General features: G+C 50.1%; 1 protein-coding gene across 2 annotated transcripts in view; it reads right to left on the bottom strand.

The window, feature by feature from the left end:
* Positions 1-6,742, bottom strand: part of LOC140389354 (G-protein coupled receptor 55-like) — a 94,517-nt gene extending 87,775 nt beyond the window's left edge. For both annotated transcript variants that reach the window (XR_011934355.1, XR_011934354.1), the window contains exon 1: positions 6,615-6,742. The gene's annotated coding sequence lies outside the window, so the exon portion shown is untranslated. The remainder of the gene's footprint in view (positions 1-6,614) is intronic.
* Positions 6,743-14,994: the final 8,252 nt, after the last annotated feature.

Genomic DNA, 14,994 nt, shown 5'->3' on the forward strand with positions numbered 1-14,994 from the left:
AAGGTGGCACCAAGAAGGCTGTAGGTGGTTTAAAGGAAATGGCATCACGAGTTTAGGTGATAGTTGTAATTAATAACAGCCAAGCACATTAAAAAAAAACTCACCCTGAAGCAGAGGAAGATCCAGCACTGACTTTTGACTATAAGACAACAGGGATATGACAGTCAATCTTGTTCCTGCCTTCAAACAATGCCCACAGATGCACAGATTCTAGCTGGAGTCACTGGACAGTGGAACGGAAGGGGAACCCGAGCTGCCTAGGACATTGGAGCTCATGGGACATTAAAGATCCCACGGCACTACTTTGAAGATGAGCAAGGGAGTTCTCTACAGTATCCTGGCCAATATTCATCACTAAAAGAGGTGACCTGGCCATTTTCAAATTGGGAACTTACTGTATGCAAGTTGGCTGCTGTGTTGCCGACAGGTGATTCTGCTTTGAAATTCAGTGTTTGTAAAACACAATGGGATGTTCTGAGGTTGCAAAAGGTCGTATAGAAATTAAAATTCTATTTATTCTCTATCGGGATTCTGGTGGTTTGCTCCAGTGCCAATTCACTTGGCGCTCTGTTCGGTGCCCCATTTCCTCAGGTTTTGCGCTGGAGCTATAAATGTCGCCACAGGCCCAGAGGAACAAAGGCTCTTTCCTTTGTGAGTTGACTGGTGGTGATTTTAATCTGAGGGTCACCTCAGGTGATGGGCAAGGTTCATGAATAATTTCAGCTGGTATGGGAATTGAACCCGTGTTGTTGGTGTCACTGCAGACCACAAACCAGCAGTCCAGTCCAATGCTGGGTAAGGCTAGCTCTTAATGCCAACCTCCCCCCCCACCCCCCTCAAAGTTACCACGATGGACCCGTGGCCAGGGCTGCAGAATATTTCTGCGATATTTAACGACCTTAACCTAAAAGCACCATGACACGCTAGCAAGTGTTCACGTGCCTGATGTTGTGCCTGGCCCACCTGATATTGGACTTTTGGCTTCATCATCATCAAACTGGCAAGTTGCAGACAACATAATCACCATCCTAAGGCAGCTCGCGAGAGAAGATGGGCCAAAAGAGTCGTCGGTCATGATCGTCAGGGAAGTCCTCAAATTGGACCAGGAGTAGAACATAGAACATAGAACATAGAACAATACAGCGCAGTACAGGCCCTTCGGCCCACGATGTTGCACCGACATGGGAAGTCAAAAAACAAAAGCCATCTATCCTACACTATGCCATTATCATCCATATGCTTATCCAATAAACTTTTAAATGCCCTCAATGGTGGCGAGTTCACGACTATTGCAGGTAGGGCATTCCACGGCCTCACCACTCTTTGCGTAAAGAACCTACCTCTGACCTCTGTCCTATATCTATTACCTCTCAGTTTAAGGCTATGTCCCCTCGTGCTAGCCATTTCCATCCACGGGGGAAGGCTCTCACTGTCCACCCTATCTAACCCTCTTATCATTTTGTATGCCTCCATTAAGTCTCCTCTTAACCTTCTTCTCTCTAATGAAAACAGCCTCAAGTCCCTCAGCCTTTCCTCATAAGATTTTCCCTCCATACCAGGCAACATCCTGGTAAATCTCCTCTGCACCCGTTCCAAAGCTTCCACGTCCTTCCTATAATGAGGTGCCCAGAACTGTACGCAATACTGCAAATGCGGCCGTACCAGAGTTTTGTACAGCTGCAACATGACCTCATGACTCCGGAACTCAATCCCTCTACCAATAAAGGCCAACACACCATAGGCCTTCTTCACAACCCTATCAACCTGGGTGGCAACTTTCAGGTATCTATGTACATGGACACCGAGATCCCTCTGCTCGTCCACACTTCCAAGAATTTTACCATTAGCCAAATATTCCGCATTCCTGTTATTCCTTCCAAAGTGAATCACCTCACACTTCTCTACATTAAACTCCATTTGCCACCTCTCAGCCGAGCTCTGCAGCTTATCTATGTCCCCCTGTAACCTGCAACATCCTTCCGCACTGTCGACAACACCCCCGACTTTAGTGTCGTCTGCAAATTTACTCACCCACCCTTCTGCGCCCTCCTCTAGGTCATTGATAAAAATGACAAACAGCAACGGCCCCAGAACAGATCCTTGTGGTACGCCACTTGTAACTGAACTCCATTCTGAACATTTCCCATCAACCACCACCCTCTGTCTTCTTTCAGCTAGCCAATTTCTGATCCACATCTCTAAATCACCCTCAATCCCCAGCCTCCGTATTTTCTGCAATAGCCGACCGTGGGGAACCTTATCAAACGCTTTACTGAAATCCATATACACCACATCAACTGCTCTACCCTCGTCTACCTGTTCAGTCACCTTCTCAAAGAACTCGATAAGGTTTGTGAGGCATGACCTACCCTTCACAAAGCCATGCTGACTATCCCTAATCATATTATTCCTATCTAGATGATTATAAATCTTGTCTCTTATAATCCCCTCCAAGACTTTACCCACAACAGACGTGAGGCTCACCGGTCTATAGTTGCAGGGGTTGTCTCTACTCCCCTTCTTGAACAAAGGGACCACATTTGCTATCCTCCAGTCCTCTGGCACTATTCCTGTAGCCAATGATGACATAAAAATCAAAGTCAAAGGCTCAGCAATCTCTTTCCTGGCTTCCCAGAGAATCCTAGGATAAATCCCATCAGGCCCCGGGGACTTATCTATTTTCAGCCTGTCCAGAATTGCCAACACCTCTTCCCTACGTACCTCAATGCCATCTATTCTAATAGCCTGGGTTGCAGCATTCTCCTCCACAACATTATCTTTTTCCTGAGTGAATACTACGAAAAATATTCATTTAGTATCTCGCCTATCTCTTCAGACTCCACACACAACTTCCCATCCCTGTCCTTGACTGGCCCTACTCTTACCCGAGTCATTCTTTTATTCCTGACATACCTATAGAAAGCTTTTGGGTTTTCCTTGATCCTACCTGCCAAATACTTCTCATGTCCCCTCCTTGCTCGTCTTAGCTCTCTCTTTAGATCCTTCCTCGCTACCTTGTAACTATCAAGCGCCCCAACTGAAATTTCACAGAGGCCTCCTTCTTCCTCTTAACAAGAGATTCCACTTCTTTGGTAAACCACGGTTCCCTCGCTCGACGCCTTCCTCCCTGCCTGACCGGTACGTACTTATCAAGAACACGCAGTAGCTTTTCCTTGAACAAGCTCCACATATCCAGTGTGCCCAACACTTGCAGCCTACTTCTCCAACCTACCCCTCCCAGGTCATGTCTAATGGCATCATAATTGCCCTTCCCCCAGCTATAACTCTTGCCCTGCGGGGTATATGTATCCCTTTCCATCACTAACGTAAACGTCACCGAATTGTGGTCACTGTCCCCAAAGTGCTCACCTACCTCCAAATCTAACACCTGGCCTGGTTCATTACCCAAAACCAAATCCAATGTGGCCTCGCCTCTTGTTGGCCTGTCAACATATTGTGTCAGGAAACCCTCCTGCACACATTGTACAAAAAATGACCCATCTAATGTACTCAAACTATATCTTTTCCAGTCAATATTTGGAAAGTTAAAGTCTCCCATAATAACTACCCTGTTACTTTCGCTCTTATCCAGAATCATCTTCGCCATCCTTTCCTCTACATCCCTAGAACTATTAGAAGGCCGATAGAAAACTCCCAACAGGGTGAGCTCTCCTTTCCTGTTTCTAACCTCAGCCCATACTACCTCCGAAGAAGAGTCCCCATCTAGCATCCTCTCCGCCACCGTAATACTGTTCTTGACTAGCAGCGCCACACCTCCCCCTCTTTTGCCTCCTTCTCTGAGCTTACTAAAACACCTAAACCCTCCGGAACCTGCAACAACCATTCCTATCCCTGCTCTATCCATGTCTCCGAAATGGCCACAACATCGAAGTCCCAGGTACCAACCCATGCTGCCAGTTCCCCTACCTTATTCGTATACTCCTGGCATTGAAGTAGACACACTTCAAACCACCTACCTGAACACTGGCCCCCTCCTGCGACGTCAAATCTGTGCTCCTGACCTCTATACTCTCAATCTCCCGTACCCTAAAACTACAATCCAGGTTCCCATGCCCCTGCTGCATTAGTTTAAACCCCCCCAAAGAGCACTAACAAATCTCCCCCCCAGGATATTTGTGCCCGTCAGGTTCAGATGTAGACCATCCTGTCTGTAGAGGTCCCACCTTCCCCAGAAAGAGCCCCAGTTATCCAGAAATCTGAATCCCTCCCGCCTGCACCATCCCTGTAGCCACGTGTTTAATTGCTCTCTCTCCCTATTCCTCATCTCATTATCACGTGGCACGGGCAACAACTCAGAGATAACAACTCTATTTGTTCTCGTTCTGAGCTTCCATCCTAGCTCCCTGAAAGCCTGCCTGACATCCTTGTCCCCTTTCCTACCTATGTCGTTGGTGCCAATGTGGACCACGACTTGGGGCTGCTCCCCCTCCCCCTTAAGGACCCGGAAAACACGATCTGAGACATCACGTACCCTTGCACCTGGGAGGCAACATACCAAACGTGAGTCTCTCTCGCTCCCACAAAATCTCCTATCTGTGCCCCTGACTATCGAGTCCCCAATTACTAATGCTCTGCTCCTCTCCTCCCTTCCCTTCTGAGCAACAGGGACAGACTCCGTGCCAGAGGCCCGTACCCCATGGCTTACCCCTGGTAAGTCGTCCCCCCAACAAGTATCCAAAGCGGTATACTTGTTACTCAGGGGAACGACCGCAGGGGATCCCTGCACTGACTGCTTCTTCCCAGTCCCTCTTACAGTTACCCATCTATCTCCAATCTTTGGTGTAACTAATTCCCTGAAGCTGCTATCTATGACCCCCTCTGCCTCCCGAATGATCCGAAGTTCATCCAACTCCAGCTCCAGTTCCCTAACTCGGTCTTGGAGGAGCTGGAGATGGCTGCACTTCCTGCAGGTAAAATCAGCAGGGACACTAACGGCACCCCTTACCTCAAACATCCTGCAGGAGGAACATTGCACTACCTTCCCTGCCATCCCTCTAACTTTCAACCAAGTTCTAGTTAATAAATAAATTTTTAAAAAATAAAATAATATAATATGGCACTTACCTCACACCAATGGGTATTATTATTAGGTTAGAGGAGGAGGGCGGGTGGGAGACACTACATGTGTAGTGTCTCGGGTTTCCTCTCCGCCAGAATTTATTGGTTGGGGGGGGGAGGAATCTTCCCAGAAGTCCGCGGGTCAAACTTCCGGTTCCCGCCTTATATTAAAAATTTTTTTTTTTTTTAAAACAGAAAAGAAGAACAGAATCGGGACCAGGTATGTGTTTTTTAAATCAAAAACTTACCTCCCGACAGGCCCCTGCACTCTGCTCCCGCCGAAATTCTGAGGACTGCTCCTGTCAGGCAAGTGTTTTTAAATCATAAACTTACCTCCCGACAGTAGGAGCAATGGTGAGCAGGGTGAAGGTTGGCAATGGTAGGGATTGAAAAAGGTGGACGGTAAAGCGGTGACTGACAGTAGTCCACATGCTTTGAAAGTGGACTAAGAAAGAGGAGGCTCCACTGTGGAGGCAAATATAATTTTAAATCTTATCTTTCCCTTTATGGACTCTAAGTTAAGCCACTTGTACACCACAGTAAGTTTAGAGTACCCTATTATTTTTTTATCCAATTAAGGGGCAATTTAGCGTGGCCAATCCATCTAACCAGCTCATCTTTGCGTTGTGGGGGTGAAACCCATGGGAGAATGTGCAAACTCCACTGAGACAGTGACCCAGGGCCGGGATCGAACCCAGGTCCTCAGTGCCGTAGGCAGCAGTGGCAACCACTGCGCCACTGTGCTGCCCTTATGGAGTTTGGTTTCATTATTCATTCCAAACCACTTCCTTCTCTCCCAGTAACTTCTAACTCTCTACCAAGCTCAAGTGTATCCAAAATGTGAATACTGCTCCGAAATATACAGAGGCTCCTTTCAGCCCTGGGCAGGATACAATGAGAACTAGATGTCTGGTGGGAGATCTTTCCAGCATCAATTGCAATCTTTCCTCACTCCACCATACCCTTTGTGCCTCTTTTGTTTTATCCACACTGCTAAGCAGTGTTCCCCTTGAAAGTACTTCACAAATGTCATAATATACACCAGTATATCATGGTGCAGACACACACACACTGATGGACACACAACAAGACCAATCAACACACACAACACCACAGCCAATCACCAGTTAGAGCACACGCACTATAAAGACAGGGGGCATCAGAGTTTCCGCTCATTCGAGCTGCAGGCTCCAAGTAGGACAGAGCTCACAGCCTGCAGCACAGATCTTCACCATGTGCTGAGTGCATAGACTGGTTAGGACAAGGCATAGGTCTTTAGTTTAATCTAACATCATGTTAACCCACAGTGAAAGTATGTTAAACAATTTCTGACTGAATAAAATAGTGTTGCACTATTTTAAGTGTTGGTGGCCTGTATGTGTTCCATGGATGCAGAGCACCCAACACATCAACTAATTCCTTCCAATGCCCGTCTTACACAACATTTGTACTCCATCCATCTACGTCAAAACTAAGACTCACCAAACTCGCTCCGATTCCACATTGTTCTGACTCAGGAGATTAGATGTCCTTACCTCATTCTATTTTCTTTTTCTCCTGAAGTTTCCTAACTAGTGCTTCCAGTTTTGCCTCATCTTCTCTTTTTAATGTTGGTTTCCCAGTTGAATAAAGCACAATATGGCACGATGTAACAGTGCTACTGAGAGCAGCTAGCACACTTGATGTAGAAGGAACTTCAGTGGGAACTTGATAGAGAACTAGGCGTTGCTACGGGCAAAGGAAGTGATTGGTTTCAGCGATTAAATCAAACTTCCTGGAAGAAGCTATAGAGACTGAGGCAGGCGTGGGAGTTAGAATAATGTGAATTAAGTGTTAAGGGCAGGGCATCCAAGTCGAGATGTTGGTTGGATTGTTAATTAGATTAATGTTTTTAAAATAAATAATAAATAAATAAAGAAGATATATTTTTATTAGAGTGTTTCCATTTTTACAAGTAATGCAACAAACCCTCTAAACTGGTACAGTACAGCAGGAATACTTCTCCATACATGAGTACGGAAAAAGACAGAACACAGGACATAATTTATTCAGCTTAATCATTAAAATTGGTGTCTTCAACTACACAATAAAAAAGAATGAGTGGATAAGCTGGAGAATAGGGGAGAAGAAGTTAAAGCCATATAAACATGGCAATGTGGTGCACACTGTAGCCATCTGGGATGGCCACGTCCCGATTACAAAATGGACACTTGCAAAGACTGCAGGGAAAATTGGACAATGCTAAGAAACAGGCAGGTGCAAGCTCTGTCTGTTGATTAGAACCTTAAACGCTCAGACAGGACAGAAACTACCAAACGATTTACATACTAATGAGCCATCTCCGGGGAGAAAAGGGAAACACAATGTTAGGCCAGACTCCCCGGCGCCAGAAGAAGCCAAGACAAAGCTGACTGACAGTCACCAGGACACTCAACATGCGGTCTTGGTAAGACAAGAAACAGAACAGCAAGTTGAGAAATTGCAGAAGCAGTGCAATGATTTAAAAGCAACCCTACGAGCACTCCATACTTCCACAACGGAACAAAGGCAGAGCTCCGTAGATCATGCAAAGTGCCGGAAGCAAATTGCAGAATTGCAATCTCTGCTGTCGTGCAAAATGGCTTTCAGAGTACATTCGGACCCCAATTAGATCAAGAAAACGGCCCCGATTGGCAGGAATTGAACAAGACTGCCCATAGATATGTACATGGGACATGTACGCAGGAAAAACCCCCAGAAAAGGAGAGCGTCCCAACCCCCAACCGAACAGGCAGAACACACCCCCATGAACCCTGTAACCACACACCGCAGGGCCGCAGGAGAAGCAGAAGCAGATTTCCTTTACACAACCCCGTTAACCATAACCCAATTATGGGACGCGCGTGGAAAAATTACACCGTTCCTTCCCACTTCAGACCCCCACCAATTTTTCATGAAAGTCAGACAACAGGCTACCATGTACGGCCTGGACGAAAAGGAGCAAGTGAAGCTCACAGTTTTAAGTCTCGACCCTTCAGTCGTAGCAGCCCTTCCCGACCCACAGAATGTAGGAGGAGGCACACTCCAAGAGATGCACACAGCGATCCTTGATGCGATCGGCTTTAACAGAGGAGACCCCGTAGAAGGCCTAAATAAGTGTAGGCAAAAGAAGACAGAGCATCCCACAGCGTTTGCTGGACGTTAGTGGATTCACTGTACCGCAGTTTTTGGAGAGATAGCCCGTGCCCATTTGCCCCAGATAATATGGCCAAATGGACCCGAATTCTAGTCTCCCACGCCACAGACGCAGGACGAAAAGCTGACGCAAATTATGACCCCTCAGATGAGGCCCACAATGAAAAATGGGTTTTGAAGAGATTGTCCCACGCTTGGGAGCAATCAATTGCAGGCAAAACCGCATTTATAACACCCGATGAAGAGCAGGTAGAAATGAACCCAGTTAAGGCACACTGGGTAAATGAGGGCAGGAACAGCCAACCCCAGCCAAAACCTCAAGAATGTTATAATTGTGGCTGATGCAAGATCAATTACACTCAAGATGAAGTGATTTCATAACTGAAGGCTTTAATCGACTAGAACTTGTTCCCCAGCAGCTTTGGTACAGAAAGTGAAGGCTGCTGGGACGGCACCGGTTCTTATACTCCGCCTGTCAGGATGATCTACGTATCAACAGCCAATGGTAAACTCCTAGGTTTAACTAATGGTCATCAGCCTCTTGGGTACAGCAATACCTGATAATACCACATTCACCCCCTGTTAAAAAAGAGTCCGGCGGGGGTGGTGGCCAGTGGTAACAGTCGCCTTTAACATGGTATGATCAGATATGGAGGTACCGTGATACCTCCTTACAGGGCTGTCGAGAATATTTACAAAGTGTTCGTTCTCGGTTAAAGTCACAGCGAAGCAATCAATCGATCGGGTGGCCTGGTCGTCCTTCTGGATCGTCTGGGCTTCGGTGGTGATTCTGGTGGGGGTCCAGGTGGTTACGACTCCGGGAGGGTGGTTTCGGCCTCCCTGGCAGCTTCGTCACCCCTAGGCGACGCTGTTGGGGCAAACGGTTGACACGGGTGGGGGCGCCTGTAGGGGCGTCAGTGGGTGGGCGGGCCTAGGAAGGGGCGGCGGGAGTATTGACCCTCCAGTGAGATGCTGTGGGGGGGGGGGGGGTAATCGTTCGGGTGCGCGTGGGGTTCCGGCGGGCGCCAGGTCCCGAAGGGAGACCGTATCTTGCCGGCCGTCAGGGAACGCCACATAGGCGTACTGGGGGTTAGCGTGCAGCAGGTGGATCCTCTCGACCAACGGGTCCGACTTGTGCGCCCGCACGTGCTTCCGAAGCAGGATGGGTCCGGGTGTCGCTAGCCAGGTTGGGAGCGAGGTCTCGGAGGAGGACTTCCTGGGGAAAACAAGGTGACGTTCATGAGGTGTCTGATTGGTAGTTGTACAGAGCAGCGACCAGATGGCGTAGAAGGCCTCCGGGAGGACTTCTTGCCAGCGGGAGACTGGGAGATTCCTGGACCGTAGGGCCAGTAGGACGGTCTTCCAGACCGTTCCGTTCTCCCTCTCCACCTGTCTGTTTCCCCGGGGGTTGTAACTGGTCGTCCTGCTTGAGGTAATGCCCCTGCTGAGCAGGAATTGATGCAGTTTGTCGCTCATAAAGGAGGTCCCCCCTATCACTGTGTATGTACGCGGGGAAACCGAACAGTGTAAAGATACCCTGGAGGGCCTTGATGACGGTGGTTGCGGTCATGTCTTTGCAGGGGATGGCGAATGGGAACCGGGAGTACTCATCAATCACATTCAGGAAATACGTGTTGCGGTCGGTGGAGGGGAGGGGGCCTTTGAAATCCATGCTGAGGAGTTCAAAGGGACGAGAAGCCTTTATCAGGTGCGCCCTCTCTGGCCGATAGAAGTGAGGTTTGCACTCCGCGCAGATTTGCAGTCCCTGGCGACTGTCCTGACCTCCTCGATGGAGTAGGGCAGGTTGCGGGTCTTGATGAAGTGGAAGAAACGAGTGACCCCCGGGTGGCAGAGGTCCTCGTGGAGAGCTCGGAGGCGGTCCACTTGTGCGGTGGCATAGGTGCCGCGGGACAGGGCATCAGGAGGCTCGTTTAGCTTCCCCGGACGGTACAAGATCTCGTAGTTGAAGGTGGAGAGTTCTATCCTCCACCGCAAGATCTTGTCGTTTTTAATCTTGCCCCGCTGTGCATTATCGAACATGAAAGCAACCGACCGTTGGTCCGTGAGGAGAGTGAATCTCCTGCCGGCCAGGTAATGCCTCCAATGTCGCACAGCTTCGACTATGGCTTGTGCCTCTTTTTCGACTGAGGAATGGCGAATTTCGGAAGCATGGAGGGTACGAGAGAAGAAGGCCACGGTCCTGCCCGCTTGGTTGAGGGTGGCCGCCAGAGCTACGTCGGAAGCATCGCTCTCGACCTGGAAAGTGAGGGACTCGTCGATGGCGCGCATCGTGGCCTTTGCAATGTCTGCTTTGATGCGGCTGAAGGCCTGGCGGTCCTCCATCGACAGGGGGAAGGTTGTGGACTGGATTAGGGGTCGGGCTTTGTCTGCGTAGTTAGGGACCCACAGGGCGTAGTATCTGAAAAACCCGAGGCAGCTCTTCAGGGCCTTGGGGCAGTGAGGGAGGGGGAACTCCATAAGGGGGTGCATGCGCTCAGGGTCGGGGCCTATAACTCCATTTCGCACTACGTAGCCTAGAATGGCTAGACGGTCGGTGCTAAATACGCATTTATCCTTATTGTACGTTAAGTTAAGGATTTTCGCGGTCTGGAGAAATTTGCGGATGTTGGTGTCGTGATCCTGCTGGTCATGGCCGCAGATGGTGACGTTATCCAGTTACGGGAACGTTGCGCGTAAGCCGTACCGGTCAACCATTCGGTCCATCTCTCACTGGAAGACCGAGACCCCATTAGTGACACCAAAGGGAACTCTTAAAAATTGATAGAGCCGCCCATCTGCTTCGAAGGCAGTGTACTTCAGGTCAATATTACGGAGGGATAGCTGGTGGTAGGCGGACATGAAATCCACCATGGAGAAAACCTTGTATTGCGCGATCTTGTTTACCAGGTCGGCTATACGGGGGAGAGGGTACGCGTCCAGCTGTGTAAACCTGTTGATGGTCTGACTGTAATCAATGGCCATCCTATGTTTCTCCCCAGTCTTTACCACCACTACTTGAGCTCTCCAGGGACTGTTGCTCGCTTTGATGACCCCTTCCCTCAGTAGCCTTTGGACCTCTGACCTGATGAAGGTCCGGTCCTGGGCACTGTACCATCTGCTCCTGGTGGCGACGGGTTTGCAATCCGGGGTGAGGTTCACAAACAGGGAAAGCGGGTCGACCTTAAGGGTCGCAAGGCCGCAGACAGTAAGGGGGGGTATAGGGCCGCCGAATTTAAAGGTCAGGCTTTGCAAGTTACATTGGAAGTCCAACACCAGGAGTGTAGCCGCGCAGAGGTGCGGCAGGACATAAAGGCGGAAATTGTTGAATCTCCTGCCTTGGACAGTGAGGTTCGCGAGGCAGAACCCCTTTATCTCCACCGAGTGTGACCCGGAAGCCAGGGAGATCCTTTGGTTTACAAGTGAACAGCGCCTTTCCGTGTCGGGGTGAACAAAGCTTTCCATGCTCCCAGAGTCAATCAGGCAAGACGTCTCGTGGCCGTTGATGAAGACCGTCGTTGTTGCTGTTGCAAGTGTCCGAGGTCGACTTTGATCCAGTGTCCCCAAGGCCAGATGAAGCAATTGCGAGTTCTGATTGGGCAGCGTGTAGTCGGCCGTGCTGGGGGCCTGGGGCCCCATCCAAGTAGGCGTCTCCCATGGGTCGCACATGGTGGCCGGGGATGGACAAGATGGCGGCGAGGATGGACAAAATGGTGGCGCCCACCCGTCCAGCGTGGTGTCCGAGGGGCAAGTGGCCCGTGGGTCGCACGTGGCCTTAGGATAGGGGGGTGGCGGTGAGCGCTGGCCGGTCGGGGCCTGAAAGGGGGGGTTGCCGCGGCGGGGTCCGGAGTCACTGGAGACTATGGCCACGGCGCGGGCCTGGCAGACCCTCACAAAATGGCCCTTCTTGCCGCACCCTTTGCAGGTGGCGGTGAGGGCCGGGCAACGCGGGCGGGGATGATTCGCCTGCCCGCAGAAGAAACAGCGGGGCCCAGTGGCGTTAGCGTGCCGTCTTGCAGCGCAGGCCTGCGGGGTCAGGGGGAAGGTCTGTGGGGCTGCCGCTGCGGGGTGCCACGCAGCCCAGGGGGCCGCCATGCGGTCAGGCACATAGGACTGCGCTTTTTGGGAGGCTACGTCCATGGACCCTGCCAGGGCCCGTGCCTCTCTAAGTCCCAGGGTGTCCTTTTCTAGGAGTCTTTGGCGGATCTCTGAGGAGCTCATACCTGCTACGAAAGCATCCCTGATTAAAAGTTCCATGTGCTCGCTCCCCGAAACTTGCGGGCAGCCACAGTTTCGGCCCAGCACCAGTAGCGCCCGGTAGAAATCCTCCAACGATTCCCCGGGGCTTTGCCGTCTAGTTGCAAGCAGGTGACGTGCGTAGACCTGATTTACAGGGCGGATATTATGTCCTTTTAACAGTTCAATCGCGGCATCACAGTCCTCCGCCTCCTCGATAAGAGTGTAGATCCCAGGGCTGACCCTTGAGTGCAGGAGATGCATTTTCTGTTCTCCTGAGGGGGTGCCTCCGGCCGTCTCGAGGTAGCCTTTAAAGCACGCCAGCCAGTGTTTAAATATTGCAGCCGCGTTCTCCGCGTGGGGGCTGAGTTGTAGGCACTCCGGTTTGATTCGGAGATCCATCATTCCAGCTTAAGTCTAGTCGATTAAATTGATGCGCGATCAATTACACTCAAGACAAAGTGATTTCATAACTGAAGGCTTTAATCGACTAGAACTTGTTCCCCAGCAGCTTCGGTACAGAAAGTGAAGGCTGCTGGGCCGGCACCGGTTCTTATCCTCCGCCTGTCAGGGTGGAGCTACGTATCAACAGCCAATGGTAAACTCCTAGGTTTAACCAATGGTCATCAGACTCTTAGGTACAGCAATACCCGATAATACCACAATGGACAGCTAGGACACTTTGCACGAGAGTGCAACGCGCCCCAGAAGCAGCAGAGAAGGCAACAGACAGGCACCCTAAACAAGAATAGGGCAAAACCCGATTCATAGCGTTAGCGCCGTTCAGAGAGTACAGACATGAACGGCACTGACTGACGGTGTTCGGGCTCCCCAACTTGGGTCTGCGACACCCTTTGGGACAAGTCCGGTAGACCGGTAGTGGCAGGCAGAGTTCGGGGACAACCCGTGGAATTTCTTTGGGACACAGGAGGGTCCCGCACCACACTCAATTCCTCCACGATGTTCCAGCGAGACACATGGCCCTCAACAGACACCATTACACTCCGCAGTTTTACAGGCCATTTGCATCACAGCCCCTATAGCAATACAGATAGGGAACAACGCAACCAAGCACCCCGTAGTTTTAGTTGATCTGCCTCAGACAGCAGAACATATCCTTGGGATCAACTTCATGAGCTCCCATAACCTTTCTTTCGACCCAGTGAACAAGTGTGTATGGAAAATGGCAAAGGCAGCACGAGCCCCCGCAACGCTCTCAGTAGGAGAATACGTAAATAGGATTAGCTCAGTAGGAAACTTCTGGTTCGACCCTCGAGCCATTAGCGCAGACAAACAGGTTAGGGCAGTCCTGCAGGAACACAAAACAGCATTTGCACAGCACAAGCACGACTGTGGCAGTTTGACTGGCTTTGTGAACATTACAGGTCCCGACCCTAAACCCCAGAAACAGTACGGATTTCCCCAGGAAGCAGAGGGAGAAATCTCCAAAGTAATAGAGTTTGTTGGATCAAGGCGTACTCAGATCAGTAGCCTCCACAAACAACGCACCAATTTGGCCCGTCAGGAAGCCCGATGGATCATGACGACTGACCATTGATTACCGGAAACTGAACAAAGTAACCCCAGCAGCAGCCCCCACCATAGCCACGAGTCCCGAGACCATGCTCAAACAGGGACTCCAGTCAAACTTTTTTTCGGTTTTGGACATTAGTAATGGCTTTTGGTCCGATCCATTGGCTAAAGCGTGCCAGTACAAATTCGCCTTTACATTCCAAGGGCAACAGTACACGTGGACGTGCCTTCCACAAGGCTTCCACAACTCCCCCTCCATTTGCCACTGACAGCTGGCAAATGGATTAGCAAAATTTTCCCGCACCGATTGTCTGGTCCAGTATGTAGACGACTTGTTACTACAGAAAGACACAAAGGGAGAGTACATTTTGCTTCTCGCCGAGCTCCTAGCACTCCTAAAAGAAATTGATTGTAAAGTCAACCCCAAGAAGGCCCAGATTCTGAAAGAAAAAGTGATTTACTTGGGAACAGTGATCACTCGTGGTAAACGCGAGATCGAGCAAAAGAGAATTGACTCGATCGTCAAATTGCTCCTTCCCCACAATGTCTCAGCCCTCCGGTCATTTTTAGGACTAGTTGGTTACTGCCGAAACCATATTGACGGTTTTGCCACTTTCCGAACTTCTCAAGAAGCAGGCACCTTGGGAATGGCTTCCACAGCATACAGATGCCGTGGACGCTTTAAAAAGAGCACTCAGCACAGCCCCCGCACTACAGGTCCCAGATCCACATTCCCCGTACTCTATCGACGTAGCAAGCACCGACCGAACCCTTTCGGCCGTATTCCTCCAAGAATGCCATGACCAATTACGCCCCGTAACATACGCCTCACGCGTGTTAGACCCCGTAGAGCAAGGAATTTCTGTCTGTGAAAGGCACCTGTTCGCAGTTTTTTGGGCAGTACAGTACTTTGCCTACATTACAGGACTCAACCCCATCACCATCCTCACAGAACACACCCCAACACAGCTATTG

The sequence above is a fragment of the Scyliorhinus torazame genome, chromosome 14, assembly GCF_047496885.1.
Source record: "Scyliorhinus torazame isolate Kashiwa2021f chromosome 14, sScyTor2.1, whole genome shotgun sequence".
Lineage (NCBI taxonomy): Eukaryota > Metazoa > Chordata > Chondrichthyes > Carcharhiniformes > Scyliorhinidae > Scyliorhinus > Scyliorhinus torazame.